Source organism: Castor canadensis, chromosome 15, assembly GCF_047511655.1.
Source record: "Castor canadensis chromosome 15, mCasCan1.hap1v2, whole genome shotgun sequence".
In the NCBI taxonomy this organism is placed as follows: domain Eukaryota; kingdom Metazoa; phylum Chordata; class Mammalia; order Rodentia; family Castoridae; genus Castor; species Castor canadensis.
Genome location: NC_133400.1, coordinates 84,553,714 through 84,565,894, shown reverse-complemented (window position 1 = coordinate 84,565,894; position 12,181 = coordinate 84,553,714). Strand labels below are relative to the sequence as shown.

The window sequence follows — 12,181 nt, the reverse complement described above, 5'->3', positions numbered from 1 at the left end:
TTTAATCAATAATGTTATCGTAAATCAATAGTAACAGATGTGGAAACTATTTGAAGAAAATATTGTCCTCCCTAAGAGAGAAAACATTAAGATTTCAGTAAATTCAGGGTTAACCTATGATTGCAGATATGAAAAACCGTGCTATAAAGATTTCAAAATGTCCCAACTCAAGGATTTGGCACAAACACAAACTGAAATCCCACTAAAAGCACTTGAGATATAGCTCAGTGGTAAAGCACATACCTAGAACAGACAAGGACCTGGGTTCAATTCCCAGCCCTAAAAAATAAATAAATAAATAAATAAAATCTCAGTGGAGTTGTTTTGAATAGAGAAGATAGTTCTGAACATCAACTGAAGTCCCCTTTGAAAGGAAAGAATATAGATTAGGATAATCAGATGTTATCAATTATTACCAATTTTTCATTACTAAAGCAATGAGTCCCCAAGATAAGAAACGACAGACAGATTTGGTAACATGGACTCTGATGATCTGATCTGATCTGATCTGATGCATAAACACATACATCTCACCTCAAAAACACTGGGAAAAGCATCAGATAATAAGTAGTATTGGCTGGTTGTGGGTGGCTAAAACCTATAATCCTGGCCGCTTTGGAGGCTGAGATCAGGAGGATTGTGATTCAAGGCCAGCCAAGGTAAATAGTTTGTGAGACCCCCCAAAATTACCAGAGCAAAATGGACTGGAGGTGTGGCTCAAGCAGTAGAGCACCTGCTTTGCAAGTGCAAAGTCCTGAATTCAGACTCCAAAATCACACACACTCACACACACATACACACACATACACACACACAAACCAAATAAACAATATTGGTAAAATTACCTAGGTGCAAAAGGGGGAAAACTCAGGTTGAAACCTAATCTTATTACAGACACAAAAACTAATTCTACATGAATCAAATAGTAAAAATAAGAGCCAGCAAAATACAAAGGTATCAATGTACTTTCTGGGTGGGTAAAGCTTCTTATTTAAAAAGTAAAATGAAATAGAAGCAAAATAATATAAATCATTAAGCTGTATAAAAGATTTTCAATTCAGCAGCAGAAATGTTTTATTAAAGTAAATGAACTGGAAAAAAATTTTAAAGCATTAAAATATGGAAACAGAGAAAACTGTTGCAAGTCAGCTTTAAAGATCACTAACTTATGGCTGAAGCATGTAATCTGACCATAAAATGACAATGACAACAAACATTGGGGAAAATATTTATCTTCACTAGGATTCAAAGAAACACAAGTACACAGTGAAGTGACATTTTACTCAGCACATTTGCAAATATAAAACCAAATAATAGTGTATTTGAGAGAATGGCAAGGTATGCACTCTTGTATGTGGGTAATGTCAACATTTTCAAATGTCCTGTAAAGCAATTTAGCAATATGTGTTAAGCCCTAAAATAATTCTTTTTTCTCAGAAGAAAATCAAACATGCCCACAAAATTCATGTTTGAGTTTTCATCTTGGCCAGGCACTGTAATCCTGTAAAGCCCCACCTGTAATCCCAGGTGGAGATAGGAAGATCCCAGTTTTAGGCCAGCCAAGGCAAAAAAAAGTGAGAGAGTACCTCAGAAAACAAGCCAAGTGTGGAGATACATGCTTATAATCCCAGCTATGGGGGAACCATAAGTAGGAAGATAATGGTTCAAGGCTGACCCAGGTGAAAAACCACAAGACCCTATCTGAAAAACAACTAAAGCAAAAAGGGCTGGAGACATGGTTCAAGAGGTAGAGAGCTTTTATTTCTATTGCAAGGCCCTGATTCAAACCCCTTAATAAATTATGGGACATCCTTGAGATGAAATAATATGCATTTCTTGGAAAACTTATTTTCTTTTTATTTTATTTTCAGTGCTAGGGCCCAAACTAAGGACCAGGTGTTTGCTAAGCAAGTGCTCTCTACCACTGAGCTAAATCCTCAACCCTTGGAAAACATTTTTTTAAGTCATTACTAACAAGAGAAAAATGCCTCCTGTTGTATAAAAATACTGACAATCTCTTTTATATAAAAATTTTATATAAAATTGAAATATATGCATTGAAAATAGCTAAAAGGAAATATTCCAAAGTTAAACAATTTTTTTTCTGGTGGGATATGGGTGGTGATCATTTTTTTCTTTATACTTATTGGTATTTGCAGGCAATATTGTGAACATGAATTGCTTTTATAATCATTAAAAAGTCATAAGCATTATTTTTAAAAGAATCACATTGTATGTCCAAATTATCACTATATCTGAGTTAACAGTGTCTAAATTAAGACCATTTACTAGTAAAGTTTTAGTGGTATAATATTACATGCTCAGTGGGAATTCACTGTATTATACTGATAATTTTCATTTGTAGCAAATGCCAAATACAGGCTATAAAAGAAAATTTTCTTCCAAAGATTTCTGGGTGCATGAGTGCTACAAAACAAGTTTTGTTTCAGCCTGAAACAGCCTAGAAGTTGGATTCACCGAGTTACTCACCAATGTGGCATCTGAAACTTTTCTACTATGTCAACAAGGTTTGGATACCATCAGGGGCAGTATGTATTCTCAGTGGCTTTGCATAATGCTAAGGATTTTTGCAGGTGTTCTTGGCATTGGGCCTTATTTATAGAAATGAGAATAAAATGCATTGAGATGCTTACAGCATCTTTCTGAAGTCAGGTGTGTGTGTGTTGCTTTGTGTGTATGCGTGTATGTGTTTTCTCTACAAAGTATTCCTTTTGAAGTTCAGAGCTTAGGCAGAGAAAGCCTGAGTTTGGTGAGTATAACTTTTGACTGCATTAAATGGCAGCTTTAATCTCAGGTTATGATTGACATCATACAAAATGCATATTATTTCTTTGTTCTCTAAAACACAGTGGAAGACATGTGAGTATGTGTGGTGTTGGGTATACATGCTCATGTATGTATACGTGTGTTGTTTGCTCAGTGTAAGAAAAAGGGTTGCAAAGTTCAACTGAAGACAGCTAAGAAATTTGGCATCCTTCAAACTGTCTCCTAAGACAATTCTAATGACAGGCCAATGACACATATGTTAAGGAAATGTGACAAGAGTCTCAGTGGGAATGACCGCTGCTGAGGAGACTGGGGAGAACAGGCTGCAGAGTCCTTGGGTAACCAGGCTAAGGGCCTGAAGAGTCTCACGTGTGGTGTCACACCTGCCTGTCACCAACACAGACCATCAGTTGATCAAGGGTGAGATAAACTGCCCTGATCAAATTAGATGATTACACAGAAACAAGGTTATCTGAAGGAAGAATAAGAACACTCTACTTCCTAGTAATTTTGTTCTTTAGTTTTTTTGAGGAGTTTCAGGCTTTTATCTTTTGTCAGTTTCCCTAATATTATTCGTGGCTATAGACAGGAATTGTAGCTGTCTCCAAAGACTTGAGAGAATGGAAGAAGTGTTGTTCAAAGACCACTGGGAAGAGTAGCTCAGGGTGTAACTCAGTGGCAGAGTGCACACTTTTCATGCACAAGACCCTGGGTTCCATTCCTAGTACCACAACAAAAGATCACTGGAGTCACATGGCAGCCCCATGGCCTCTTGAACCTTTGATCATCTAAAAGTGAAAGGCAAACAACTTTTGTCTCACAATTTTTTACAGACCATGTGATGCTTACTACCTGCTTCCAGGCTCATTTAACCTCATTTCTATCCTACACACCTTTATCACTTTCTTCTTCCTAAAACATCACTTTGGATGCCTTTCTTCATTGTGGTTCTTTGATCACGCAGTCATTTGTTTATCCTATTATTTGACATTTATTGAACAGCTACTGTGTATCAGGCGTCTTATATTGGAGATATGGAAATTATCATCATGGCTCTTGATCTCAATGGATCAACAAATAATTGAGGAACATATAAGAAAATAAATTGACTAATTAACTTCTGTAATAAGACTACATGCAAATTATTCCACACTATGGTGGCTTGAGGCAATGAATATTTATTCTTATACTTTCAGGTCTGATGACCAAAGGTCGTTAGACAGGGCTAAGCTGGGTGGCTCTCTTTTAGAATATTAGTCAACTGAGTTTGGCTCCTGCTGTGTGTTCAACTCAAATTTTTACATTATGTGTGTTCTGGGGCCCAGGGAGAAGGGGCAGCAGGTTCTCTGGCACAAGTATTTCTCATGTCAGGTCACAATGCATAAATCCTAAACCAGTCCACACAGGCACATTTCACATAATGTCTACTAATGTTTTCATAGATGAAGCAAGTCCTGTTGTCATCCTTAATGCCAGTGAAATGAGGGCATATCTTCTACCTACACTAGTGCATTATGAGCTCATTGATAGAAAGTGGGCCTGAATAATTGGAAAAATAATCCAATCTAACATCAAATTATGACAATAAAGCATAGTAAATTGTACAAGAGAAGTCTGTTCAAGGTTTAGAGGAAGTGTAGAGAAATATTTCAGAGAATGGGTATATCAATCAGAGTTCAACCAGAGAAACAGAGCTAAAAGATGATAGACAGAATCTCCACCTTTTACTATGCTAAATCAGATTCATTTGCCCGTTTTACAAGATTCATGGGAAGACCTCACTCCCTAATGTCAGTTCCTCCACCTTTGGTCATCTAATGCTAACTTCCCCTGGCATGCTTTTTGCAGTCTCCCACATAACCCACCTCAAACTGGCCTCCTCTCCATGGGATCCTCACACTTTCCCTCTGTGTCCTAAGCAAATGAAACTGTACCCTGTAAAATTCTTCCAAGTCCGGTCCCCCACGCCCACCCTGGAAAGTCTCTCTGATTACTACATACACTTCTCATCTCTCTTGCCTTGGAGCTCTTAGGGCTCATAAAATCCCACACCAATTGATCCTGTATTGTTCTTTGTTTTACCTGGAAGTTGTGTCTTTCCATCTTGATTATCAGTTCCTTGAGAGCAGAGGCTGTGTCTAGTGCCTCTTTCGAATCTTCCATTGTGTAATTCAATTTTAGATAACTGACATTGTCATCCCTCAAAAAAGGGGGAGAGGCTTGCTCTGATCATATGGGTTTTGGTTTTTATTTTTGTAAAATGAGACCATATGATGGCATCTTTGTACTTTCATTGCTGATGTGATGATGTTCTCAGCCAACCAGTATTTCTGAGTACCTATTTTGGTGCTCAGCACTTTGAAATTTAAGCTGCATCCTGAAGGATACACAGAAATAAACCTTAGTGAGGGGGTGGGGACCATCGGAGTTTTACAGAATAGGAAACCGTATGAACAAAAGCACAGAGGAAAGAGAAATTGTGTCTTTGAAAAACTGGAAGAAGTTAAGGTGCAAAGGCATCTCTCTGGTACAAACACCTGAGAGATGAGTTGGAGCTTGTGGCTGTAGTTGGAGCTTGTAAGCCATGTTACATGGCTTAGACTCCATCTGAAGGACAGGAGGAAACTTCAATGGGTTCTAAGCAGGAGACAATTATGACCATAGTCCAATGTTTAATAATTCTGGCTGAAATCCATAGTAGGGATCAAAGCCAGAGAGATTAGAGACAGGAAGATTTCTTCAGAGGTATGATAACCTGAATTATAAGACTGTAGATGGTGGGAATTGGGTGCATTTTGGAGAAAGTATTGTTCAACTCATTCCCATTGTCTCTGTGGACAGTTTTACTCATGTGAATTCTAGTTTATATGTATTTATATTCATCAAATCACACTTTGGTTATGGAATTAAAAATGAACACAAGACCAAGAATGGCAGTAGATGCCTGCAATCCCAGCTACGTGGGAAGCACAGGTAGGAGGATAATGGTCCAAAGCTGGCCTGGCAAAAAGTGCAAAGCTATATGAAAAATAACTAAAGAAAAATAAGGGATGAGGGTATCACTCCAGAGCTACAGCACCTGCCTAGCAAGGCCTTAGTTCAAATCCTACTACCTCCCAACTCTACCCCAAAAGAGGTTTTTAATCTGGATTCCAACTGCCTCTATTTAGTTCATGAATATTTAGTGACCTGAACACTTATGGTTACCTTTCTTTAAGGATGTGAAACTTTACTTTGAAAGTGTAAAACAAGTGACCCAGAAAATGCTATCCAGGTCTAGAGCTTATAATTTAACTTTTGAAATCCTTATCAGGCAAAATTCACAGACACCTTCAAAAACTACTTTTGCTGTTGCTTTTGGAAATATTGGTTCCAAGCAGCCTTTTGGAAGCATATGAGTTTGTTCTGCACCATTGCTCCTGTCCAGTCCCCTGCCTCTGCCCCTTCCCCTGGTATATTTTTAGTTATGCATTAGAGGACACGATGAAGGACAGCCAGGCACTTTCATTTCTATCTTAGAAGTCAGGGCAGGCAGTGGAATGTTTGGCTAAATTCAGTGCAAGCAAGGAATTTAACTATGACCTTTAGGATCTACTTCTCCCCTCTGCCCCAGCTTCTTTTTCATTGAGTTTGCAGGCACAGAAGTAGCCTGCTTCCTGTTAAAACTAGGCTGCCTGCTAGGTGATTGCCCCAGTTCCCAACTGGTTTCTGAAACTTTCCTGCCTCTTGTTTGTATTGCCCTGCTTTTTTCCATTTAACATCCAAACAAATGATTCATGATATCATTTAGGGCAAGGCAACTCATAACCATGTACATTTTCTCTCTCCAATAGGTTTAAACCCTTTTGTAATATGTTTTCCTGTCTTTTTCATTGGAGCATCTTTCATTGTTTTCTCCTCAATTTTTGATTCACTCTGAGGTTCTGGTCTTGGTCCAATTCTCATTTTTCACCCTAAAATCTCTTCCTGACTGATCTCATATACTACAGTGTTGCTAATCAACTTGAAAGATCTGCCCATGGGTATCCCATGCTCAACTTGTTCTCAGTGAAATAAGGCATCTTCCCCATCCATCCTTTCACCTTATTTTTGGCTTCCTTCTTAGTTGAAGAATCATCATTAGCCATATTGTCTATGCTGGAAATATCAGAATTATCTTTCTCTCCTCTGTTTTCTTCATTTGACCCATTTAGCTGTCCACACCATGACTAAGTCATCTTTGACCCCTCTCCTTACTCTGTAGTTACTACGTAGGCAATGTGAAATAGTGAAGTGCTAAGCTTTTTAACTACGTACTGGTTTTGTCATTTGGGGCCTTTCTTAATCCCTAGTGCCCTCAATCTCTTCATTGGTGTAGTATAGGTGATAATTTTGATTTACTGGATTGCTCAGAGATTTGACTAATCTCACATGGAGCATCTTGCAACAAATAGGCAGTGGCGTATGCATAGAAGAAACTCTTCATAGGCCCTATGTCTTACCTGTAAGTGGTTTCCCATTCTGCCCCATCCTCTGCCTCTAGACTCTTCCCTGTTCTCAGTTCATGCCCCATAACTGAGAACAGAGTTATCTTTCTAGAGTCCCAAAACCTGTCATGGCTTTTTGTCAAAGTCTTCAGCACAAAATGTAATGTCCTTCATCAGATCAGCCCCAGACTGCTTCTGCCTTGTCTCCCTTACTTCTGTGGCCTCTATGTACCTTCCAGGAATTTTGTTTTGAAGCATGACTTAATTATGTTTCTAGACCATTTCCCACAGACACCCTGATGATAGTAACATGTTTAATAGGGATAAAGAAGTCAAAGTAATGCAATATGCCTATCCTTGCAGTGTGAAACAGAATCAAATTTAATGCACTTTAAAAAGTAAGATTATAAATCATTAGGAACTGATGTAAGGAAATGTGTGTAGCATTTAATAGCATTTACTGTTTTGTTTGCAATAGCAAGCAGAGGTTGGAACCAATAAAAATGCAACTTGCTGCAGCTCTCTATAGGTGAGAGGGAAGTAGAGTTCAGGATATATGAAGTAAGCCAACACTTGGGGCTGTGGCACAACTGAGTAAAGAGTTAGATGCACAAAATAAACCTACTGCTGAAAACAAAAGAAGAAAAGATTGGTCTGACTTCTGATTCTTACTCTTCGCCTATTGGAATGCTTGCTTTTGTCAAGAAACCACAAATATCACCCTCCCACTTCCATTGCCCCCAATTCTGAATGTCTCATCTGTTCATCTCAACTTCCATGTTCAGTCCCACCTGCCTGTAATTTAGCAACTTCCAAATATCCACATTTATGAAGACTACTGAAGGAATAAAAATTTTGTCATTTTATTTTCTTTGCCCCTATATAAGAGGCACTTTAAAGTAGAAAAATTTATGAAAACAACAGACTTATCATTCCATCTCAAGGAATGTATAAAATCCTAAGGTTAAGAGCAAGACCTTCCTAATCTTTCTGTCCCTCCCATGTTCTAGTCTAATGATTCAATGACTGCTTTTTATTGGGCTTGGTAGATATTTCACAAATTGTGTGACATAGCTGTTAGCCACTAAGACTAGGCAACTTAACAAGAAGAATGTTTCACAGAGAAATCCAGCCATTGAGCAAATATTTATAAAGTCTCTCATATATTCTATACCTTGTCCTACAGAGGAGATAAATTAGAGAAAGTCCCTGTTTTCAACAACTTAGGTTCAGATGGAAGAAAGTTAATAATGAAGTAAAAAAGTGAATAACTGAATCTTGAAAAATGACACAGAAAAAAGTAACCCTTGAATCTCCTGACTATTCTGTAAGATATGCATTGTGGTGGTTTTAATAATCATTTTCCCTACATCATCTGGGTTTCTTTTCTGTTTCTGTCATATACTCATGTGAATCCCTGTCTTGATTTTACTTTCCATAAAGAAAAGCTGGTCTTTGTCAATTTTGTGCTATTTACTTAAGAGTCCCTAGAATCAAAGCTACTAAGAAAAAGGGATCCCCAAGTACACCAAACTCCACAATCCCTTTTAAATGTGTGGATAATGGTGAGGTTTGTAGTTTCTCTGATATGGAAGCTTAAGCAGGCAGAAAGGCAGTTACTTGTGCATGTATTCACCTTAAAAAGAGCAGTAATACACTTGCTCCATTTCCCATGTAAATACTAATGCCTAACTTTTGGATATTCAGCTATGATCATCTCAAGATTTCTCACATGCCTGAGTGTGGCCTTGGCAAACATTATTCCAAAAATGACCACTCATTTGTGAACATGTTGTTTGCTAAGTCATGAAAGTTCACAGTCCAAAGCCAGATATTTTTATCAACTGGGCTATTTAAGGTATTTCATTTTAGTGGGAAATCTTGTACTTTCTTCCTTTCATCAATTTGTCTTCAATAAACGTAATCTCTAAAGCTAGTTCTTGGTCTGCTCTCATTTACAGCAAGCTGTCATTATTACTCTTTATAATAATCTTAAATTTATCTAGTACCTGTTTTCAAGTGGCTTCTAGGAGTTCTAAGTATTTCATGGTTTATTATTTATACTTACTTTTGGATAAATATGATACTTTATCATTTTAAGGGGCTTTATAATTATTCTTGCTGATTATTCATCCCTGTGCCCCATTCATCCTAGTAAGCATCTCCATTTTGAAAATGAGTAAAGAGTCCCACAGCTTATGGAAGAAATGTCCACTTATAAATTAGGGCCCTTCTTTATCACTGGTAAAGGTAGGTCTTACCAGTGATAAGAGGTATCACTGGTTACATAAAAGTACATAAAAGTAACTCCTGTTCCATAGTTCCTCGGATTGTCACCAAACTCTTTCTTCACCAGCATTATTCAGGGTTTACTTCAAACCAACTGTCAGTTTTATATTTCAGGGAATGGCTTCTGATACTCGTGTCTTTCAGTGTTCCCTCCTGCTTACTCCCACCAAGGCAAGAGGGAGCAGTGGGGTCTGGAAGAACAGGATTGTGGGCAATTCTTTGGTCTTTGCCTCCTGCCCTTAGTGTTATCAGGGGCTCACCCCCTTCTGTAGACTCCACTGCTTTGCCCACATTGCACCAGTAAAAACCCTGCCTCTGAGAGGAACTTTGTGCATTTTGCTCTGTATCAGTGGAACCATCCACATGTGGTTCGTCAACTTCACCAAGCGCCTACCATGTGCCATGCACTCAGTATGCTGGGAATTGATTTCTTTTAGACCTTGGTCATTACTTCATATTTACATCACAATATTTCTTTCATAACAATATGCTATGGTTCTTAAATGAGCCTGGCAAGTCTTGACATCTGAAACAAACTACTAAATAAATTTTTCTAGCATTGATGCCTCCACATTTCAGAATTGTTCTTTCAGGCTGTAGATCTAAAAGGCAGGCAAGATTTTTTTGGTAGCATTCCATCCTTCATCAAAGAAAGAATTTGTTCAGCAGAGACTATACATTCCTAGCACTCTTCACATTATACATTTCTATTGAGATGGTACTTTTTATTATTTTTGCAATGTAAATGTCAAGATGCAAAGACAAGTCACAGAAGGAAGAAAACAGTTGGAGTTATTAGTGCTACTTTTGAAATTTTAGCTCTTTATTCTGGAAATTGCCTGTAACAGAAATGAATGCACATATAATTTACCTTCTTAAGAATTTTTAGGAAGCGCAAATCTAGGAAGGTCAAGAAACTGCATGATAATCAACTTCCCACAAATACTCCCATATCATAGCACTTTCCTAATATTTATCTCATCAAGTTCACATTATTAGCTAAAAGTTTAATTTATAAAGTTTAAAACGTCTTCTTGGATACAGAGGGTATTGAAACAGTCAAGTTTTTATTGTTTTTCTTTGTTAATTACTGGTATAACACTTTTGAAAAAAAAATTCCCTACAAACCTAAGTAACAACCAAGACAGTTAGAAATTAACTCATGTGATAGTTGACCTCAAATAATAATAATAATTCGTTTGCAAATTGCTTAGTCTGAGTAGCCTCAGCCTTCATTTAGAATAAAGTTTTGAAGGAATTGATATAATTATCAGAGACAACCTTTGAGCTAATTGTTCATTAATTTACTATCTTACTCTCAAGTTACTGCTACACATTAGAAAAGTCTCAGGTTCATTACACTAAATGTTCTTTAAAAGCCATGCCTTGCCAGGGTGTGTCTCTGAGCCAGGCTGTGCGTGGCAAGGGGCTGTCCTTTGGGGTTGGTAGCCTGAGTTCCCATGCTCTGTCATTATTACACTTCTGCAGGTAAGTCACTTGATCTTTTTCAGCTGAGTAGGTAACAATACAAGCTCAGCCTGCTCTTCAGTGTTGTTGTGGGAATTCAATGAGCTGCTAAATATGAAAGGGTCTTGAAATTTAAAACAGAATAGCCTGAAAGGAGCTTTTCCATGTGATCATCTGTGCCAATCAATGCCTGACTTGGAATAAAATTTTTTTCAAATATTTGTAAAGGAAACTGAATAAAGGCATGTTGAAAATAAAAGGATTGCTCACAGTTCCAGTAAATCTATCCCTTTGTTTAACAAATATTTGTGAAGTCCCAGCTAAGAGATAAGTAGCCAATTGGGTGCAGTAAGGAGTGCAAAGATTAATTCAATGTGTATTTGGGGTCAAAGACTTACTACATAATATATAAATGTTATAAATAATGTGCCTTCCTTCTATTCACTCATCTTTATAATCCCAAATTCAGCACATGTATCTGATGGATATACGACCCCTCAATCTGTCATCTTAGTGGGACAAGTACTAAACTCTTACCTCAATAGCTTTCTCCTTATTTAGTTATCTAAACTAAAAAGGAAATCATGAGAGTATAAAATATTTAGTAGTTTTGTTCAATTCCAGGGGTCACTACTATGGATCCATAATTCATTTCAATGAAGGAATAGCCCTGCAGACTGCAACGCTGGCTTCCAATGTGAAGATTCTATTTGTGGAAAGGGAATGCATTATTGTTATATATTAACATTACCTCATAGTTTAATCCTGATTAGAAATTGAATGAAATATGCAGATTAGAGCTTTGTGTCTGAGCCATAATATTTTTACCCTTCTCTGATAGACAAAACCCATGCCAGATGTCTGTGCAACCATTCCACTTTTTATTAATATTTGTACTGACCAAACACACCCTGTTTCATTAGAAGCTCTTCACTTGCTTTCAAACAAATTAGTATTCGTTGCCCCCATTTAACTTCAGAGCAAAGAAAGCTACAGAAAGGTCAAGAGCCTTCTGCCCCAGTATTCAGCACAAATCACTAGAGGAGAGGGTCACACTCTATCTCCTTAAGGTTTCTCTGTTTCCAAGCTCATTTACATGATGCTTCTCCTACTTCAAAGGAATGCTTTAGATTTCCTATATCATTCCTTGACAAGGTCACTTATTTTCATAT

The 12,181-nt window shown here is 37.5% G+C and overlaps 1 protein-coding gene across 13 annotated transcripts in view; it reads left to right on the top strand.

Annotated features, from left to right (window-relative positions):
* Positions 1-12,181, top strand: part of Celf2 (CUGBP Elav-like family member 2) — an 808,044-nt gene that overhangs the window by 469,689 nt on the left and 326,174 nt on the right. The window lies entirely within an intron of this gene.